Genomic DNA, 12692 nt, shown 5'->3' with positions numbered 1-12692 from the left:
GCACTCTCTCAGTACTGACCCTCCGACAGTGCGGCAGGCCCTCAGTACTGACCGTCTGACTGTGCGGCACTCCCTCAGTAATGCACTGGGGGTGTTAGCCTGGATTATGAGCCCACGGTTCTGGATTGGGATCTGTACACATAACCTGCTGACTGAGAATGTGATTTCACCCACTGTGTCATGGCTGATGCAGGAGGGAGACACCATCTCTCTTCCTGCTCCTGATCCCTGTCCAGTGACCCCTGGGTTAGGGAGGGGGTGAATCAGCCCGGGTTCCTGCTCCTGATCCCTGTCCAGTGACCCCTGGGTTAGGGAGGGGGTGAATCAGCCTGGGTTCCTGCTCCTGATCCCTGTCCAGTGACCCCTGGGTTAGGGAGGAGGAGGTGAATCAGCCCGGGTTCCTGCTCCTGATCCCTGTCCAGTGACCCCCGGGTTAGGGAGGGGGGTGAATCAGCCCGGGTTCCTGCTCCTGATCCCTGTCCAGTGACCCCTGGGTTAGGGAGGGGGGTGAATCAGCCCGGGTTCCTGCTCCTGATCCCTGTCTAGTGACCCCTGGGTTAGGGAGTGGATGGGATTGTACAAGGGCAGTTTTTCAGGGAATTTGTTAATAATCCGTACTGGGATCTGGGAAGGAGATGTGAAGTATGTAATAACCATTTGGTTGCCTTTCTTCCCCTCCCTTACCTCCTCTCTACCCCTCTGTCTCTCTTCTTTGTGTTTTCTGCCACCTGTGTACCTCATCCCGCTCTCTCTTTCCGTCTCCCTCTCTGACCCTATCTCCTTTCTCTCCACATCACACTCTTCCCCCTCTCTTTATCCCCCTCTCTCTCTTTCTCCCCCTCTCTCTTTTCCCCCTCTCTCTCTTTCTTCCCCCCTCCCTCTTACTCCCCCTCTCTCACTTTCTCCCATTTTCTCTTTCTTTCCCACTCTCTCTCCCACTCTCTCTCTTTCACCCCCTCTCTCTTTTTCTCACCCCTCTCTCTTTCTCCCCCTCTCTCTTTTTCTCCCACTCTCTCTTTCTCCTGTTGTCTCTCTCTTTCCCACCCTCTCTTTATCCCCCCCCTCTCTCTCTCTTTCTAACCCTCTCTCTCTTTTTCCCCCTCTCTCTTTCTCCCCCTCTCTCCTTCTCTCCCCCTCTCTCTCTTTCTCACGTTCTCTCTCTCTTTCCCACACTCTCTCTTTGTCCCTCCCTCTCTCTTTCTCCCTCCCTCTCTCTTTCTCCCCCTCTCTCTCTTTCTCCCGTTCTCTCTCTCTTTCTCACTCTCTCCCTTTATATCCCTCTCCATCTTTCTCCCTCCCTCTCTCTTTCTCTCCCCCTCTATTTCTCCCCCCATCTCTTTATCTCCCCCCTCTCTTTCACTCCCCCTCTCTCTTTCACTCCCCCTCTCTCTTTCACTCCCCCTCTCTCTTTCTCCCCCTCTCTCTTTCTCCCCCTCTCTCTTTATCTCCCCCTCTCTTTCACTCCCCCTCTCTCTTTCGCCCCCTCTCTCTCTTTCTCCCCCTCTGTCTTTTTCTCCCTCCTCTCTCTTTCGCCCCCTCGTTCTTTCTCCCCCCCTCTTTCTCTCTCCCCTCTCTCTCTTTCCCTCCCCTCTCTCTCCTCTCTCTTTCTCCCCCCTCTCTCTCTTTTTCCCTTCTCTCTCTCCCCTCTCTCTCTTTCTATCTCCCTCCTTCTTCCCCCCCCAACTCGCTTTCTCCCCTCTCTCTCTTTCACTCCCCTCTCTCTCCTCTCTCTTTCTCTCCCCCTCTCTCTCTTTTTCCCTTCTCTCTCTCCCCTCTCTCTCTTTCTATCCCCCCTCCTTCTTTCCCCCCCCCCAACTCGCTTTCTCCCCTCTCTCTCTTTCACTCCCCTCTCTCTCCTCTCTCTTTCTCTCCCCCTCTCTCTCTTTTTCCCTTCTCTCTCTCCCCCTCTCTCTTTCTATCCCCCCTCCTTCTTTCCCCCCCCCCCCCCCCACTCGCTTTCTCCCCTCTCTCTCTCTTTCTCCCTCCACAGCATTCTACATCACCTTCCAGACTCTGCAGCCAGACCTGTGGCCCCATTTCCGGGATTTCAGCATGTGCCTGTTCACCATGTTTCAGCTATTCCTCGGATTACTTGACATTCCCATCAACTATGAAAAATTCACACCCGCCATCATTAAGATCATGTATGTGTCATACATGATCTTTGCGTTCCTGTTGATGGTAAACCTCTTGATAGCGATGATGGGAGACACACACTGGCGAGTGGCACACGAAAGGGACCAGCTGTGGAGGGCACAGGTAGGGTCACCCTCACTCACCCTGTACACAGGTAGGCGTCACCCTCACTCACCCTGTACACAGGTAGGGTCACCCTCACTCACCATGTACACAGGTAGACATCACCCTCACTCACCATGTACACCTGTACACAGGTAGACATCACCCTCACTCACCCTGTACACAGGTAGACATCACCCTCACTCACCCGGTACACAGGTAAACATCACCCTCACTCACCCTGTACACAGGTAGACATCACCCTCACTCACCCTGTACACAGGTAGGGTCACCCTCACACACCCTGTACACAGGTAGGGTCACCCTCACTCACCCTGTACACAGGTAGTCGTCACCCTCACTCACCCTGTACACAGGTAGACATCACCCTCACACACCCTGTACACAGGTAGACATCACCCTCACTCATCCTGTACACAGGTAGGGTCACCCTCACACACCCTGTACACAGGTAGACATCACCCTCACTCACCCGGTACACAGGTAAACATCACCCTCACTCACCCTGTACACAGGTAGACATCACCCTCACTCACCCTGTACACAGGTAGGGTCACCCTCACTCACCCTGTACACAGGTAGACATCACCCTCACTCACCCTGTACACAGGTAGACATCACCCTCACTCATCCTGTACACAGGTAGACGTCACCCTCACTCACCATGTACACAGGTAGGGCGTCACCCTTACTCACCCTGAACACAGGTAGGGTCACCCCCACTCACCCTGTACACAGGTAGGGTCACCCTCACACACCCTGTACACAGGTAGGGTCACCCTCACTTACCCTGTACACAGGTAGGGTCACCCTCACTCACCATGTACACAGGTAGACATCACCCTCACACACCCTGTACACAGGTAGGGCGTCACCCTCACACACCCTGTACACAGGTGGACATCACCCTCACTCACCCTGTACACAGGTGGACATCACCCTCACTCACCCTGTACACAGGTAGACATCACCCTCACTCACCATGTACACAGGTAGGCGTCACCCTCACTCACCATGTACACAGGTAGACATCACCCTCACTCACCCTGTACACAGGTAGGGTCTCCCTCACACACCCTGTACACAGGTGGACATCACCCTCACTCACCCTGTACACAGGTGGACATCACCCTCACTCACCCTGTACACAGGTAGACATCACCCTCACTCACCATGTACACAGGTAGGCGTCACCCTCTCACACCCAGTACACAGGTAGGGCGTCACCCTCACTCACTCTGTACACAGGTAGGGCGTCACCCTCACTCACCCTGTACACAGGGAGACGTCACCCTCGCTCACCCTGTACACAGGTGGGCGTCACCCTCACTCACCCTGTACACAGGGAGACGTCACCCTCACACACCCTGTACACAGGTAGACATCACCCTCACTCACCCTGTACACAGGTAGGGCGTCACCCTCACTCACACTGTACACAGGTAGACGTCACCCTCACTCACACTGTACACAGGTAGACGTCACCCTCACTCACACTGTACACAGGTAGACATCACCCTCACTCACCCTGTACACAGGTAGACATCACCCTCACTCACCCTGTACACAGGTAGACGTCACCCTCACTCACCCTGTACACAGGTAGACGTCACCCTCACTCACGTTGTACACAGGTAGGCATCACCCTCACTCACCCTGTACACAGGTAGACATCACCCTCACTCACCCTGTACACAGGTAGTCGTCACCCTCACTCACACTGTACACAGATAGACATCACCCTCACTCACCCTGTACACAGGTAGGGCGCGACCCTCACTCACACTGTACACAGGTAGACGTCACCCTCACTCACCCTGTACACAGGTAGGGCGTCACCCTTACTCACCCTGAACACAGGTAGGGTCACCCCCACTCACCCTGTACACAGGTAGGGTCACCCTCACTCACCCTGTACACAGGTAGGGTCAACCTCACTTACCCTGTACACAGGTAGGGTCACCCTCACTCACCCTGTACACAGGTAGATATCACCCTCACTCACCCTGTACACAGGTAGATATCACCCTCACACACCCTGTAAACAGGTAGACGTCATCCTCACTCACCCTGTACACAGGTAGACATCACCCTCACTCACCCTGTACACAGGTAGACATCACCCTCACTCATCCTGTACACAGGTAGACGTCACCCTTACTCACCATGTACACAGGTAGGGCGTCACCCTTACTCACCCTGAACACAGGTAGGGTCACCCCCACTCACCCTGTACACAGGTAGGGTTACCCTCACACACCATGTACACAGGTAGACATCACCCTCACACACCCTGTACACAGGTAGGGCGTCACCCTCACTCACCCTGTACACAGGTAGACATCACCCTCACTCACCCTGTACACAGGTAGGGTCACTCTCACTCACCATGTACACAGGTAGACATCACCCTCACACACCCTGTACACAGGTAGACGTCACCCTCACACACCATGTACACAGGTAGACATCACCCTCACTCACCCTGTACACAGGTAGGGTCACCCTCACTCACCATGTACACAGGTAGACATCACCCTCACAAACCCTGTACACAGGTGGACATCACCCTCACTCACCCTGTACACAGGTAGACATCACCCTCACTCATCATGTACACAGGTAGGCGTCACCCTCTCACACCCTGTACACAGGTAGGGCGTCACCCTCACTCACTCTGTACACAGGTAGGGCGTCACCCTCACTCACCCTGTACAGAGGGAGACGTCACCCTCACTCACCCTGTACACAGGTAGGGCGTCACCCTCACTCACCCTGTACACAGGTAGACATCACCCTCACTCACCCGGTACACAGGTAGGGCGTCACCCTCACTCACCCTGTACACAGGTAGACATCACCCTCACTCACCCTGTACACAGGTAGACATCACCCTCACTCACCCTGTACACAGGTAGGGCGTCACCCTCACTCACCCTGTACACAGGTAGACGTCACCCTCACTCACTCTGTACACAGGTAGGGCCATCCTCACTCACCCTGTACACAGGTAGACATCACCCTCACACACCCTGTAAACAGGTAGTCGTCACCCTCACTCACCCTGTACACAGGTAGGGCCATCCTCACTCACCCTGTACACAGGTAGGGCGTCACCCTCACTCAGCCTGTACACAGGGAGACGTCACCCTCACTCACCATGTACACAGGTAGACATCACCCTCACTCACCCTGTACACAGGTAGACATCACCCTCACACACCCTGTACACAGGGAGACGTCACCCTCACACACCCTGTACACAGGTAGACGTCACCCTCACTCACCCTGTACACAGGTAGACATCACCCTCACTCACCCTGTACACAGGTAGTCGTCACCCTCACTCACACTGTACACAGGTAGGCGTCACCCTCACTCACCCTGTACACAGGTAGTCGTCACCCTCACACACCCTGTACACAGGTAGACATCACCCTCACTCACTCTGTACACAGGTAGGGTCACCCTCACTCACACTGTACACAGGTAGACATCACCCTCACTCACCATGTACACAGGTAGACATCACCCTCACTCACCCTGTACACAGGTAGACATCACCCTCACACACCCTGTACACAGGTGGACATCACCCTCACACACTCTGTACACGGGTAGTCGTCACCCTCACTCACCCTGTACACAGGTAGGGCCATCCGCACTCACCCTGTACAAAGGTAGACGTCACCCTCACTCACCCTGTACACAGGTAGACGTCACCCTCACACACTCTGTACAAAGGTAGGGCGTCACCCTCACTCAACCTGTACGCAGGGAGACATCACCCTCACTCACCCTGTACACAGGTAGACGTCACCCTCACTCACCCTGTACACAGGTAGACGTCACCCTCACTCACCCTGTACACAGATAGTCGTCACCCTCACTCACCCTGTACACAGGGAGACATCACCCTCACTCACCCTGTACACAGGTAGTCGTCACCCTCACACACCCTGTACACAGGTAGACGTCACCCTCACTCACCCTGTACACAGGTAGACATCACCCTCACTCACCCTGTACACAGGTAGTCGTCACCCTCACTCACCCTGTACACAGGGAGACATCACCCTCACTCACACTGTACACAGGTAGATGTCACCCTCACTCACCCTGTACACAGGTAGATGTCACCCTCACTCACACTGTACACAGGGAGACATCACCCTCACTCACCCTGTACACAGGTAGACATCATCCTCACTCACCCTGTACACAGGTAGATGTCACCCTCACTCACACTGTACACAGGTAGGGCCATCCTCACTCACCCTGTACACAGGTAGACATCACCCTCACTCACCCTGTAAACAGGTAGTCGTCACCCTCACTCACCCTGTACACAGGTAGGGCCATCCTCACTCACCCTGTACACAGGTAGACGTCACCCTCACTCACCCTGTACACAGGTAGACGTCACCCTCACACACCCTGTACAAAGGTAGGGCGTCACCCTCACTCAACCTGTACGCAGGGAGACATCACCCTCACTCACACTGTACACAGGTAGACGTCACCCTCACTCACCCTGTACACAGGTAGTCGTCACCCTCACTCACCCTGTAAACAGGTAGTCGTCACCCTCACACACCCTGTACACAGGTAGACGTCACCCTCACACACCCTGTACACAGGTAGACGTCACCCTCACACACCCTGTACACAGGGAGACGTCACCCTCACTCACCCTGTACACAGGTAGATGTCACCCTCACTCACCCTGTACACAGGTAGACGTCACCCTCACTCACCCTGTACACAGGTAGACGTCACCCTCACTCACCCTGTACACAGGTAGACGTCATCCTCACTCACCCTGTACACAGGTAGATGTCACCCTCACTCACACTGTACACAGGTAGGGCCATCCTCACTCACCCTGTACACAGGTAGACAGCACCCTCACTCACCCTGTACACAGGGAGACATCACCCTCACTCACCCTGTACACAGGTAGACGTCACCCTCACTCACCCTGTACACAGGTAGGCGTCACCCTCACTCACCCTGTACACAGGTAGATGTCACCCTCACTCACCCTGTACACAGGTAGATGTCACCCTCACTCACACTGTACACAGGTAGGCGTCACCCTCACTCACCCTGTACACAGGTAGACGTCATCCTCACTCACCCTGTACACAGGTAGATGTCACCCTCACTCACACTGTACACATGTAGGCGTCACCCTCACTCACCTGTCGCTTTCACCAGGTTGTTGCCACGACGATTCTGTTGGAACGCCGGTTGCCGAAATGCTTGTGGCCTCGGATTGGGATTCACGGAGGGAGGTTCGGATTGGGAAACAGCTGGTACCTCAGGTAGGTTCCAGCATCATTCTCAATCCATTTGATTGGTTTATTGGGTGATGGGGTTTCCTGGGTGATGGGGGTTTACTGGGTGATGGGGTTTACTGGGTGATGGGGGGTTTACTGAGTGATGGGGTTTACTGGGAGATGGGGGTTTACTGAGTGATGGGGTTTACTGGGTGATGGGGGGTTTACTGGGTGATGGGGTTTACTGGGTGATGGGGGTTTACAGGGTGATGGGGGTTTACTGAGTGATGGGGTTCACTGGGTGATGGGGGTTTACTGAGTGATGGGGTTTACTGGGTGATGGGGGGTTTACTGGGTGATGGGGGGTTTACTGGGTGATGGGGGTTTACTGGGTGATGGGGTTTACTGGGTGATGGGGGTTTACTGGGTGATGGGGGTTTACTGGGTGATGGGGTTTACTGGGTGATGGGGGTTTACTGAGTGATGGGGTTTACTGGGTGATATGGGGTTTACTGGGTGATGGGGGGTTTACTGGGTGATGGGGGTTTACTGGGTGATGGGGGTTTACTGGGTGATGAGGGGTTTACTGAGTGATGGGGTTTACTGGGTGATGGGGTTTACTGGGTGATGGGGTTTACTGGGTGATGGGGTTTACTGGGTGATGAGGGGTTTACTGGGTGATGAGGGGTTTACTGGGTGATGAGGGGTTTACTGAGTGATGGGGTTTACTGGGTGATTGGGGTTTACTGGGTGATGGGGGGTTTACTGGGTGATGGGGGGTTTACTGGGTGATGGGGGGTTTACTGGGTGATGGGGGGTTTACTGGGTGATGGGGGTTTATTGGGTGATGGGGGTTTATTGGGTGATGGGGTTTACTGGGTGATGGGGTTTACTGGGTGATGAGGAGTTTACTGGGTGATGGGGTTTACTGGGTGATGGGGGGTTTACTGGGTGATGGGGGGTTTACTGGGTGATTGGGGTTTACTGGGTGATTGGGGTTTACTGGGTGATGGGGGTTTACTGGGTGATTGGGGTTTACTTGGTGATGGGGTTTACTGGGTGATTGGGGTTTACTGGATGATGGGGTTAATTCGTCCCCCTGCCTCCGTTTGCTACTCTCTGTCTCTCATTCTGCACAGAGTCGAGGATCGGAATGAACTCTCCTCACAGAAGGTCTGGCGGTATGTCCGCCATTTCCAGCTGCAGGGGGTTTCTGGATCGGAGAAAGCGAGCGAGGGGGAAGAGGCCCAAAATCCCAGCCCGCACAGCGAGAGTTGCAGGGGCTCGGGACCGGGCTGGGAGCTGGTCAGGCGCACAGCCATGTGTCCGTCCCGCGTTCTGGATTCGAAACACGTGTACCATTTGTGAGGGATCGTCAGGATTTCCCAGGCGGGAGAGGGTGTCTCCTGTCTCCCGGCTTTTCATTTCGGACTGTGTTGTCGGGGGGGAAAGGGGGAGGCTCTGCCCTTTCGGACTGGAACCCCGAGGAACTCCATTCTGACCCACCCCGGTCTGAGAGGGCGAGTCGGAAACCCTGGGCTCAGTAATTCCGTAACCACCCCCCCCACCCCCCAACTCCATCCAGCAGTGAGTCTGAGACTAGCTCACTCGTGTGGGCATGGGAATTAACTTAGCATGGGCCGGGAATGGAGCCTGGGTCTTTCCTGCTCTGGTGGTGGGGCTCTGTCGCACACCCGGTGTGCAGATCTCGGGGTTCTCTGTTTGGAGCCTCCCCGAAGCCCCTCGCCTCGGGGTTTAAGCCGGGGAAGGAGGGCGTGGGTGCGTGGGGGAGTGACCCACGTCCACACCTCCTGTTTCTCACGCTTCGGAATGAGATTTTCCCGTGCTGTTTGGTGTGAATTGTGTTTAATCATTGACAGGTGGAGGGTGTTAATTATATAGAAGGAGACATTTACTGAAATGGGGCGAAGGTTTGTGGTCGCAGTTGCATGTTTGTAATCATTGTATTTTGTAAAATAAATGTATGACTGTGACATGATTGGCTCCAGCTTCATCCTTCATCAGCCAGCTTTGTGGAGTATAACACTAGGGGGCGGTAAACACAGAAATCTAAGATATTACAATGCAGCACTCTGAACATACTTTCCAAATAAATTGTCTCTATATCCCTCACTCCCACTTCCCCACATCCCTCACTCCCACTTCCCCACATCCCTAACTCCCACTTCTCCACTTCTCTCACTCCCACTTCCCCACATCCCTCACTCCCCCTTCATCACTTCCCTCACTCCCCCCTTCCAACATCCCTCACTCCAACTTCCCCACATCCCTCACTCCCCCTTCCTCACATTCCTCACTCCCCCTTCCCCACATCCCTAACTCCCACTTCCCCACATCCCTCACTCCCCCTTCATCACTTCCCTCACTCCCCCTTCCCCACATCCCTCACTCCCCCTTCATCACTTCCCTCACTCCCCCTTTCCAACATCCCTCACTCCAACTTCCCCACATCCCTCACTCCCCCTTCCTCACATCCCTCACTCCCCCTTCCCCACATCCCTCACTCCCACTTCCCCACATCCCTCACTCCCACTTCCCCACATCCCTAACTCCCACTTCTCCACTTCTCTCACTCCCACTTCCCCACATCCCTCACTCCCCCTTCATCACTTCCCTCACTCCCCCTTTCCAACATCCCTCACTCCAACTTCCCCACATCCCTCACTCCCCCTTCATCACTTCCCTCACTCCCCCTTCCCCACATCCCTCACTCCCCCTTCATCACTTCCCTCACTCCCCCTTTCCAACATCCCTCACTCCAACTTCCCCACATCCCTCACTCCCCCTTCCTCACATCCCTCACTCCCCCTTCCCCACATCCCTCAATCCCACTTCCCCACATCCCTCACTCCCACTTCCCCACATCCCTCACTCCCCCTTCCCCACATCCCTCACTCCCAATTCCCCACATCCCTCACACCCACTTCCCCACATCCCTCACTCCCCCTTCCCCACATCCCTCACTCCCACTTCCCCACATCCCTCACTCCCCCTTCCCCACATCCCTCACTCCCACTTCCCCACATCCCTCACTCCCACTTCCCCACATCCCTCACTCCCACTTCCCCACATCCCTCACTCCCACTTCCCCACGTCCCTCACTCCCCCTTCCTCACATCCCTCACTCCCCCTTCCCCACATCCCTCATTCCCACTTCCCCACATCCCTCACTCCCACTTCCCCACATCCCTCACTCCCCCTTCCCCACATCCCTCACTCCCAATTCCCCACATCCCTCACACCCACTTCCCCACATCCCTCACTCCCCCTTCCCCACATCCCTCACTCCCACTTCCCCACATCCCTCACTCCCACTTCCCCACATCCCTCACTCCCCCTTCCCCACATCCCTCACTCCCACTTCCCCACATCCCTCACTCCCACTTCCCCACATCCCTCACTCCCACTTCCCCACATCCCTCACTCCCCCTTCCCCACATCCCTCACTCCCACTTCCCCACATCCCTCACTCCCACTTCCCCACATCCCTCACTCCCCCTTCCCCACATCCCTCACTCCCAATTCCCCACATCCCTCACATCCACTTCCCCACATCCCTCACACCCACTTCCCCACATCCTTCACTCCCACTTCCCCACATCTCTCACTCCCACTTCCCCACATCCCTCACACCCAATTCCCCACATCCCTCACTCCCAATTCCCCACATCCCTCACATCCACTTCCCCACATCCCTCACACCCACTTCCCCACATCCTTCACTCCCACTTCCCCACATCTCTCACTCCCACTTTCCCACATCCCTCACACCCAATTCCCCACATCCCCTCACTCCCACTTCCCCACATCCATCACTCCCCCTTCCCCACATCACTCACTCCCACTTCCCCACATCCATCACTCCCACTTCCTCACATCCCTCACTCCCCCTTCCCCACATCCCTCACTCCCCCTTCCCCACATCACTCACTCCCACTTCCCCACATCCATCACTCCCACTTCCCCACATCCCTCACTCCCCCTTCCCCACATCCCTCACTCCCACTTCCCCACATTCCTCACACCCACTTCCCCACATTCCTCACACCCACTTCCCCACATCCCTCACACCCACTTCCCCACATCCCTCACTCCCCCTTCCCCACATCCCTCACTCCCCCTTCCTCACATCCCTCACTCCCCCTTCCCCACATCCCTCACTCCCCCTTCCCCACATCACTCACTCCCACTTCCCCACATCCATCACTCCCACTTCCCCACATCCCTCACTCCCAATTCCCCAGATCCCTCACTGCCACTTCCCCACATCCCTCACTCCCACTTCCCCACATCCCTCACTCCCACTTCCCCACATCCCTCACTCCCCCTTCCCCACTTCCCTCACTCCCAATTCCCCACATCCCTCACACCCACTTCCCCACATCCCTCATTCCCACTTCCCCACATCTCTCACTCCCACTTCCCCACATCCCTCACTCCCACTTCCCCACATCCCTCACTCCCACTTCCCCACATCCCTCACTCCCCCTTCCCCACTTCCCTCACTCCCAATTCCCCACATCCCTCACACCCACTTCCCCACATCCCTCATTCCCACTTCCCCACATCCCTCACTCCCACTTCCCCACATCCCTCACTCCCCCTTCCCCACTTCCCTCACTCCCAATTCCCCACATCCCTCACACCCACTTCCCCACATCCCTCACACCCACTTCCCCACATCCCTCATTCCCACTTCCCCACATCTCTCACACCCACTTCCCCACATCCCTCACTCCCCCTTCCCCACATCCCTCACTCCCCCTTCCCCACATCCCTCACTCCCCCTTCCCCACATCCCTCACACCCACTTCCCCACATCCCTCACTCCCACTTCCCCACATCTCTCACTCCCACTTCCCCACATCCCTCACACCCACTTCCCCACATCCCTCACACCCACTTCCCCACATCCCTCACACCCACTTCCCCACATCCCTCACTCCCACTTCCCCACATCCCTCACACCCACTTCCCCACATCCCTCACTCCCAATTCCCCACATCCCTCACTCCCACTTCACCACATCCCTCACTCCCCCTTCCCCACATCACTCACTCCCCCTTCCCCATATCCCTCACTGCCACTTCACCACATCCATCACTCCCACCTCCCCACACCCCTCACTCC

The 12692-nt window shown here is 55.9% G+C and overlaps 1 pseudogene; it reads left to right on the top strand.

Moving 5' to 3' along the window:
• Nucleotides 1–12692, top strand: part of LOC137364028 (transient receptor potential cation channel subfamily V member 5-like) — a 188201-nt pseudogene that overhangs the window by 166964 nt on the left and 8545 nt on the right.

Source organism: Heterodontus francisci, unplaced genomic scaffold (assembly GCF_036365525.1).
Source record: "Heterodontus francisci isolate sHetFra1 unplaced genomic scaffold, sHetFra1.hap1 HAP1_SCAFFOLD_985, whole genome shotgun sequence".
NCBI lineage: Eukaryota > Metazoa > Chordata > Chondrichthyes > Heterodontiformes > Heterodontidae > Heterodontus > Heterodontus francisci.
Note: the sequence above shows the minus strand (reverse complement) of the source record. Positions and strands in the feature narration are given on the sequence as shown.